At 45.5% G+C, this 9628-nt stretch overlaps 1 long non-coding RNA gene across 1 annotated transcript; it reads left to right on the plus strand.

The window, feature by feature from the left end:
• Nucleotides 1-3516: 3516 nt before the first annotated feature.
• LOC119712825 lies at nt 3517-6296 on the plus strand. Its single transcript, XR_005259881.1, has 3 exons — nt 3517-3600; nt 5752-5824; nt 6163-6296. It is a non-coding gene; the product is annotated as an uncharacterized LOC119712825 (long non-coding RNA).
• Nucleotides 6297-9628: the final 3332 nt, after the last annotated feature.

Consider the following 9628-nt stretch of genomic DNA (forward strand, 5'->3'; position numbering starts at 1 on the left):
GATAATCAAACTGTAAATCCTCACAGTTTCTATCATTTAGAACCAGAGCTTAGTCATCTTTTGACCAGTGACGCACAGCACTTATTCCTTGCTGAATAAAATTGTAGAAGCACAGCCAGTTTTTCACAGAGCTTGGAACTGTGCCCTTTGTGGGGTTTTATGAATGCAGAGCTCAAGGTCCATAGTATGCCACGGATAACCTAATGCAAGGTCATGTTTTGCTGGAATAACAGAGCCTAAATCCTCCACAGCAACGGTGGGGTCCAGCCCTACCTGGAGATTTTATCAAATTTCACAGGGATTTGGCTGTGCAGAACAAGTTCAAACTGTGAGAGCAATAAAGGCAGTTGTAAAACGCTGAAGATTGGAACTGTAAAGGTCAGAGCCTGATCTGCACTCCCCCAGTTCTCACATGTATTTAGATCTGAGATACCCTGTGCATATAGCTCTGTGCTCTGCAGTTCAGCAAGGTGGAAGAAAATCATCTTTACCTTTGGAAAATTCCATCACAGGGCTATGTTTTCCTTCTAAAACTCCAGAATTTCATGTCATGAATGATGCATATTCTGTCTCAAAGGAAATCACCCCAGAAGAAACATTCCCCATGGCCTTAACTTTAGGCAGATGCTGCTGAACCAGCGTGGAGCTGTGTAAAAGTGCATTTCCCAGGTGAACTGGACATTCACTTCTGCACACACATACACACACAAAGAGAACAGAACCAGGAGAAAGTTTTCTTTCCAGCCTGCCAGAGTGAAGCCAGATTGCACACAGGATTCTCAGAACATTGTAAACTCTTTCCTCTCATCCCCAAGCACCTTGGATTGAGCACTTGGGCCGGATTTGGAAGGAACTTATATTCAATTTAGTAGCCACTGAGTGGAAGTACTGAGAGCTCCTTGCTGTGCTAATTTCTCTTGAGAAAGTCTGAGAAGTCCATTGAGGTCAGGAGTTTTATAGCTCCTGCTCGCTTTTATGGAGTTTTACTCTTAAAAGTGAAGTGACTTGTTAAGTTTTTGTATTGCCTAAACCCAGAAGTGGAGAATATTTTGATTTATCCAAAGAAACTCTCTGAAGGCCATCAATGCTCAGAATGAAAATGAATCAAAACAATCAACCCCCTGAGATTAGTCAGAATTAGCTCTTTTCCTGTACTGGTCTGTATGAAATAATTCCTTGACCTTTGACCAGGGAGAAAAAAGTTAAAAAGCACAAAATAAGCTATAAAAATGACCATTAAAAATTTCCTCAGGAAATCTATTTAAATGCTGATGTCATTTTCTCCAGTCACCACTTCAATTTTACTCTGTGTTAAACCAGAAAGGCACTGTCAGAGTCACAAGGAGGGCAAGGTTTAGCCAGGCAACAGTAGGAACATGGGAGAAACATCCAAGGGGGAATGTGCATGCAAGGGCTGCCAGGAAGACCCTGCTCCAAGATGAAGAAATCTGAGGAAAGATGTGTCTCCCTACTCCGGAATCTGAGGGGGATCCTTGGACACAAAGCATAGAATGGTTTGGGTTGGGAGGAACCTTGAAGATTTTCTTCTTCCAACCCCTCTGCCATGAGCACTCAGCTACTCTTGCTCCAGATGCCCAGGTTTGGAGAAGCTCGTGGAAGTGCTGAATTTAAAGAGTGGTTTAACAGTCCAGCAGGTGAGAGGCTGCAGAAAATCCACTCAGGATCATGACTCTATAATGGAGTGAAGAAGAGGCCTCTAACTCAAGGCAAAGAGTGGTGAGTGCTAGTGTGTTGGAAAGCCAAGTGAAACAGGAGAAGATGTGGCCTCATAAATCTGGTTATTCTTCCAAAAATATACAGCAGGAACATGAGATGCTTCTGGGAACACACACAGTGCAGCACAGTGTTCAGCAAAGCATGGTAACCTAATTTCCGTGTTACATGAAAGAAGAAAACCCTGACTCATATTTTATGAAAATTGTAATGGTGAATCAGCAAATTACTTCTGTTTATCTCCTCCAACGTCAGCACGCTGAAGTCTGGAGCAACCTGAACTAATCCCAGGGCACTTTAAAATAGAATATATTCAGGCCAGCAGAAGCTGGGCTAAATGGGAACAAGAAGGAATTCGTCATCAATGGACAGCTGGGAAGCTCAGAAAATGCTGTTTCCTGCCTATCCAGTCAGAAGGAAAGACAAGTTCTGTATGTGCCCTTCACCTCTGACTCCTGTATCAGATCCCAAATAAAAAATGTTTACACTTCAGAAATGTGTGGCCGTTATAACACGATGTCCCTGCCTGGCAAGTGCTGGTGGCTTTGTATATGTGCCTGTTTACACATATCCCTGTGGTGGTAGGAAGAAAATAAAACTGCACAGAAATCTATAACCTGATCCGGTTTGTTTAGCTGCTAATCCAATCTTCTCTCCTAGTAGAGCTCCAATAATTTGATTGTGTTGTGTAGGGCACTCTGGAGCACCTGAGGGATGAGAATGAAATACTGTAGATGAGCAGAGAAACTGCTGAAATGCCTTCCTGCATCAGTGCTCCGAGTATGTCATGAGATTGCTGCTGCTCACCCTCAGAGCCAGGTGAGGACACACAAATCCATGAAGCGTTCCATAGGTGGTATGTCAGGCAGCGGGATGGGGCTGCCCAGGGAGGTGGCAGAGTCCCCATCCCTGGAGGTGCTCAAGGAATGACTGGAGGTGGCACTCAGTGCTCTGGGCTGGTGACAAGGTGGGGACTGGGCACAGGCTGGACTCAATGGCCTTGGATGTCTTTTCCTTCCTCAATGATCCTGTGATTCTGTGATCTCCTGCTCCAGGGCTTTTCCAGCCATCCTAAGCTGTTGAGGGGAGCACAGGACTGTGTTCCTCCTTTGGGGCTGTCCCCACAGCCAGGACTGTGTCACTGCCTGGACCAGGCATGCTGGCTGCCACTGGAAGCAGCAATGTCCCCAGTGGGATCACACCTGGCCACACACCTTCCAGTGGGTTTGTTGCACTCCCTGGTGCTGTAGCAGCATGAACTGCCTGTAAATTCCCATTATCCCCCTCTCCCCCATGTGAGGAAGCTGTGACTGTGATGAGTGTCCCCTCAGTCTCCTCTTGTCCAGCTGTGCAGACCAAGTGACCTCAGCCACTCCTCGAGACCCTCTACCATCTTTTGCCCCCTTTGGACGCTCTCTAATAGTTTAATTCTTTCTTATTTGTGGCGCCCAAAACTTCCCCCAGGACTGGAGGTGAGGCCGCCCCAGTGCGGAGCAGAGCGGGACAATCCCCTCCCTTGCCTTGTGTCCCCCAGGACAGGGATGTCCCCCCTGGCTGTCAGGACACTGCAGACTCAGATCCAACTTCCCGTGGACCCGGACCCGCAGGGAAAAGAGCCGGGATGGCGCTTCCCCTCCAGCGGGGCAGAGGCTGGAGCAGCCCGTGTCCCAGCGGGGGCAGAGGCCGCTGGTGGCTGGTGGCACCGGTGTCCCGGGGACAGTTCCGTGCCGGAGCCCGAGGCCAGACGTGCAGCTGGGACTGACCTCAGCGTGACGGCAGCAGCGCTGAGTCACCGGGCAGCGGAGCAGCAGCCGCGGTTTGCACACTGCAGAGTGGGAAAGGCTCAGGACAGACCGGATGGGATCGGTAAGGGAGAAGCAGCCAGGCTCCGCACTGGGATTCATGTGCTGCAAGGAGCAGTTTCATGGGCTTTGTGTGGAAAGAGCTGCAGTGGAGCCTGGTATTATTATTTACTGAGTTGTGCAATATTGCAGCAATCCCAAAGAATGGCAAGTGCTGAGAGATTCCTTCAGAGAATCAACAACTCTGATAAATGCTGCACTGAGAGGAAGGATTTGTTTTGATCATCATTGAGAAAACATGTTTGAAAGGCTCGGCACAGCACAGACAGCCCTGGCAGCAGAAATCTGAATCCCTGGAGCACAGAGCAGTCACGTAGGCTGCTGGAGGTTCCCTGTCACATGATTTCAGCTGGGGACAAAAGGGGGGAAAGCCCTAAAAGTACTCTGGAGGATGATTTCTTAAAAGCCCCAAATTAAAATGCAACAAAAGGCAAAGCAAGGACATAAAAACACCGTTTTACCTTGAAAAAAATTGCTATCCCACATAAAAGCTTTTGAAGTCTTTGAGCCTTTGGAGGTCCTTGTCTTCCTCCAAGGCTGGGCTGAGTTCAGCCACAGCTATACAACCCCAAGTAATGGCAGAGCCATTCCTGGCTGCTGTATTGATTTATTATTGAAAGGAGAATTTTAATTTTTAAAATAATTTTTATTTTTTATCTTCACGCTGGTTCTTTTAACTGCTTCTTTCCACCAGTCTTTTTCCAGAAGAAAAATCACTTCCCTGTCACATTAACTAAGTTTAATTTTCTCCTTAAATCTGTCCCAGGCTTCTCATTTGCTCAGTGGTTGAGAGAGTATTTTCAAAGGCTCAATATTAATCTATTTAAGAACAGACAGAGAGCATTTTGTGGGGAAAAAAAAAAAACAAACATTCAAATCTTTTTCAGAACTAGCAGTTTGTTTTCCTCAGTCTATTTTGAGTGAAACCCCACGTCCCTATTTTAAATTGAACATCCACAAACCATTGCAGAGCACAACCAGCACAGCTCAGTAGAAGGTTGTGCCAGTGCTCCTGGCAGAGATAAGCTGGAAATGAAGCTTATTCAGGAAATTCATGGTAATAGAACAGGGAAAAAACCTTAGTAGTAAAAATAATTGAGCCCAGTGATGTAGAGCCCTTTGGTTTCCCTGTCCTTCCGCCTTTCAAAAAAGACCTAACTGAGATTTACACCAATTTCTCTGAAAATGACACAATCTGGGAGACCTCAGAGGTGGAGGATCAGATCATTAATGCTGCTATTGGAGAATTAAATGGTTTTATTGAACTGGTTCTTTCATGCCCTCTGGTTGCTGCATTTCAGATCCTGAATTCCTAAACACTTCATTCTGGGCTTTACAGTCCTGTTTGTCTTCATTGTTCTACAAAGAGACAGGAGAAATCCCTCTGCTGCTTCAGATAAATGATGCCCATGGTGGAAGAAGTTTTCTTGCCATGGAGCTTTGAAGGAGATGGCAACATTTCAAAGGACAGCCAGAAGGTTTTAAAGGCAATGATGTTTAAAGAACATGAAATATGACTAAGAGGAGGGTGATTTATTAAAAAAGCCCCAAAACCAGAACCAACTGAAATTTAAAACTAAAGTCAGAAAATTAGTTTTTTTCTAAAACATTAATTATTGGACTCTGCTTTCCTGGAAAATCATATAATTTCTGGTGTGCACTCTAAATGAGAGCAATTTTTGGTGAATTTTCTGTGGAACAGAAATTCAGTTTTGCCCACTTTCAGTGGTGTCTTTTAGGTGGAGCTATTACAGGAGTGTCTCAGTGAAAGAACAGTTCAGTGCTGAACAAAACAACATTCAGTGGCCCAGAGCAGCTGTGGCTGCCCCATCCCTGGAAGTGGCCAAGGCCAGCTTGGGCAGGACTTGGAGCAACCTGGGATCGGGGAAGGTGTCCCTGCCCATGGCAGGGAACAGGGCTGGGGAAGGGGTTTAAGGTCCCTTCCAACCCAAACCACTCCATGATTTTATGGTTACCTTATACTTGTAGTGATTTTATCGAGTCATGGGAATGCTCATTTGGGGATGTAACCATGCCATGTGTGGTACAAACATTGTCAGGATCAACAGGCCCTTTACACCCGCCAGAACACCCCTGTTTACCCAGGTCCAGACAGTGGGCAGAGCTGCATTTTGCCATCGTCTCTCTCCTGCAGAGCCAGGACTGATTTGTCGTTCCGTCTGTGAACTGGACTCGCGCAGTTGCCAACCACCTGCAGTGGAAATCTGGTGAGTCACCAGCATTTTGGACCATCAGTGATTCTCCTTCTGTGGGAATCTGCTGCAAGTAGAAAAGCACAGTAGCCAGTGGGCAACGCGTGCAGGTCCTGGTGCCAGTGCTGCTCCCCCCAAGCTGCCTGGCTCATCCCAAGGGATAACATCACCCCTCCTCCCATGGCCAACTGCTTCTGCCTCAGAGATGCAGCCAAGATCCCACATCCCTCAATGTCTTTATCACCTTAATTTCTTTTTGCTGTATGTAGAATTTAAATACAAGTCCAGTCCTTGTGTTGCATTTATTTGCATCTCCTAAAAACCTTGCATTTTAATGACAAGTGTTCTGGCAGGGTCAGAGTTCTCAGCAGTGCTGCATCACACCTGGATTTGCTCGTTCTGATGTTCTACTTCCTGAATTCCTATTTAACATTTGCTGCCTCTTGCGCCTCATGCGTGACTGACACCGGGAGTGACTAAGGGACCAGATCAATTATTGTGATTAAAATTGATCCTCATCGCTCTTGGTGTCACAGTTCACAAGCCAGAGCTCATGAGCTCATTTGGCTCGGGCCTGTAACCATTGCACATGGTGAGAATCTCACTGAGCAGAGTCAAGTCATCACTACGTCAAAATTAAAGGATTTGATCATCACAAGAATAAGAATCAAGCTGTGTTTGTGGCCTTTATACCTAATGGCAAAGTCATATTTACGTTTGGGTGCATTTCAAAAATGACATTTTATAGTAATAGTCACTCTTTGGGGGGTTTATGCAATATGGGATCTCAGGTACCATGAAAAGAAAATGTACCTTTGTTCCCTCTTGCAAAACATGAAGGGTATTCCTGTGGGCTTGGCTGAAAGGCATCAAGGAAAAGCCAAATGTTTGTAACACACTGCACTGAAAAGCTCATTATATTTAACAAATCCTGAGTTGGTCAATTCCTGCACGTGAAAACACACAGGAACAGGAAAAAAAGAGATGAAAAAGAACATGATGGAGGCAGAGTAAAAGAAGGAGAAAGACTGAGCTAAAACACCACAGGCAGAGAAGGAAAATTTTATCTAATGAATGTTTTCCACCTCATCACCTCCTTCCTGCCCTAAACACCATCACCACCTGTAAGTGCACTCATTAAACTGCTGAATCCATACACCTCCATCATGCCTGGAAACTGAATTCTGCTGAGTTTTCAGCACTTTTATTTAATAATTCTGATTTTTTTCATATTTTCAGTTTGCTTCTTCCCTAGCTCATCTTTTTGTGCAGCTCAGTTTGTCAGTTTTATTTCTCCAAAGTGCTACAGAGGGAGCAACATATAATTCACAACTCAATAAAATTTAAGGAAAAATAAATATTTGCTGCATCCAAGATGAGGTGGAGGATGTGTAGGAGGGGAGGAGGCAGGAGGCAGACTTGAAATTGCTGCTTTTGGAAGAGATTTGAGAATTGAGAGCTGGTACCTTAGTGCAGAATGACTGGGGCTCTAAAATGGATTTATCAAGAATTGAAATGAAAAATGCAGCAGGGAACTGTTCAGAAATCATGTCTGTGCAAGCTGATTTTAGTCTAATGAGCAGTACTGGACACCCATGATTGTTTGAAGGTAAACCAATTTATTTACAATTTTATTGGCTGGAAAAAGCCACCAACTGCACCTTCACCTTTCAAAACCTGGGATAGAGCAAATTCCTCATTTTAAAGGCAGAAGGTCTCTACCAAGAGTTCAATCAACAGCTTTATTCCCTCCTAACCATTGGTGACTCAGATGTCAAAAAAACAGGGACTCCAATGTCAAAGTTGTTCTTTTTCTCCTACATGAGAGAGGCTGGAGGGTCTGGGCACTGAGCTCCCGTGAGCAAACCCTCACTCTGCATCCAAAGCACAGCTCAGGAGGGACCCACCTAGGCTTCCAGCTGTTATTATAACAAAAATATTTATAAATTACTAAATTACATGGGTTTCATTGCAATCTGTGCCAACATCTTGGTGTATCTCTACACCTGCACCCACAGTAGGTAACATTTCATTCAGGTTGTTGATGATAATTGCTTGGCAATGTGTTTCTTCCAAATTTGGAGTCTTTTTAATAATGAAAATTCGGTGATGATTACCAGGAAAAAACCCCTAACCAATAAAATTTATTTCTTTTTTTAACTCAGGTAGCTTTTTAAGGTATACCATCAGGATATCTCCTCAGCAGTGAAAAAGGAGTGCTTTTAGTTGGAATTTGTGAGCTAATGTCCTGAGCAGCTCTGAGGAAGCTGCAGCTCAGTGTGTTTCCTCCTGTGACACCTGTGTGACACTGATTGGTGCTTCTCCAGGTTTAATTGAGGTAGAACATTGCATGCTCCTGTTTCTGAGCAGGTTTTGCTGCTTTGTTCTCTAACACTGTGGTGAGTAATTAGGCCAGGTTCTCTTCTCTTTGACAGCACTGAAATGAATCATTTTTTTCAGAGTAGATGATCACTCTAATACTTCCTATGTAATATCACTGCCACCTCCAAATTGTGTCCTAATGAGAGAGTTCCAGGAATATTAGAGAAAAAGGAGGTGGATATTCAATGATCTAGTGTCTGCTTCTGACCCTGGAAAACCTTATTCATTTAAAGAACTATTACTCATGAGAATTACAGTGCAAGCTTCCAAGAGGCTGAACACAGGATAGTTGTCCAAGCAGGAACAGACTCTTTTAAACAGAGAACAATTAAATATGTTAAATCTCTTCTACAGCCCTCCCAAGATGTGGTTTAAAACCATAGATAATAACACTTCTGTGAACTGGTGATACTGAGAATTATCAGATCCAGAAAATCTCATCTTTCCCATCTCCTGGGTAAAAGGGTCTTTCCTGCAGACCTCTCCTGTTACACACATGGAGTCTGTCACTGCTATGGTGTCACCAGCTCGGTTTCAAAGCTTTTCACAGGACTCAGCGATCTTTATCACTATAAATTCAGACTCCTGAGACACCAGCAAGAATAATTAGTTACTGGCTTTGCTCAAGTGTCTTCTGCCACACTCTTTGCAGTTCATTTGCCACGAGCACTCTTGCATTATTACCGTATCCACAACTCCTACAGGCATTTCACCTGGGAAGAACTGCCAGCTCAGATGCATCACTCCTTGGCAGGTTTTGTCTGAGATGCCTCAGCAGAAAATATCATTGAATACAGATCCTGGTGGCTGAGAGGCTGGACACGGCCCAGCCCACAGCCCCCAGGTCCTGGGCTCATCCCAGTGCGGGCAGCAGGAACAGGGGATTCTGCCCTGCAGAGCTGCCTCCAGCCCTGGGGTCCAGAAGGACGTGGAGCTGCTGGAGCCAGCCCAGAGCAGGCCACAAATGATTAGAGGGGATGGGGCAGCTCTGCTCTGGAGAAAAGCTGGGAGAGCTGCGTTTGTCCACTGTGGAGAAGCTTTGGGGTGACTTAATTGTGGCCTTCCAGTACCTGAAGGAGCTGAAAAAAGATGAAGGAATACTGTTTATTTATTACAAGGGCCTGGAGAGGCGGGGCTCTGGGGGATGGATCCAAACTGAATGAAAGATGTCCAAAGGAGGGGACAGGAAGATGGCGAAGTTCCTTGAGGAGTAGCTGAGGGTACTTGGTCTGTTCAGCTGGAGAAGACTGAGAGGAAACTCAGCGAAGTTACAACTCTGTCGTGAGGGAAAGCAGAGGGGCAGGTGCTGATCTCTGTGGTGACAGGGACAGGACCCAGAGAACGGCTGGAGCTGTGCCAGGGTCAGGCTGGAGATCAGGGAAAGGTTCTTCCCCCAGAGGGTGCTGGGCACTGCCCAGGCTCCCAGGGCACGGCCCC

This window comes from Motacilla alba, chromosome 4A, assembly GCF_015832195.1.
Source record: "Motacilla alba alba isolate MOTALB_02 chromosome 4A, Motacilla_alba_V1.0_pri, whole genome shotgun sequence".
NCBI classification, from domain to species: Eukaryota; Metazoa; Chordata; class Aves; order Passeriformes; family Motacillidae; genus Motacilla; species Motacilla alba.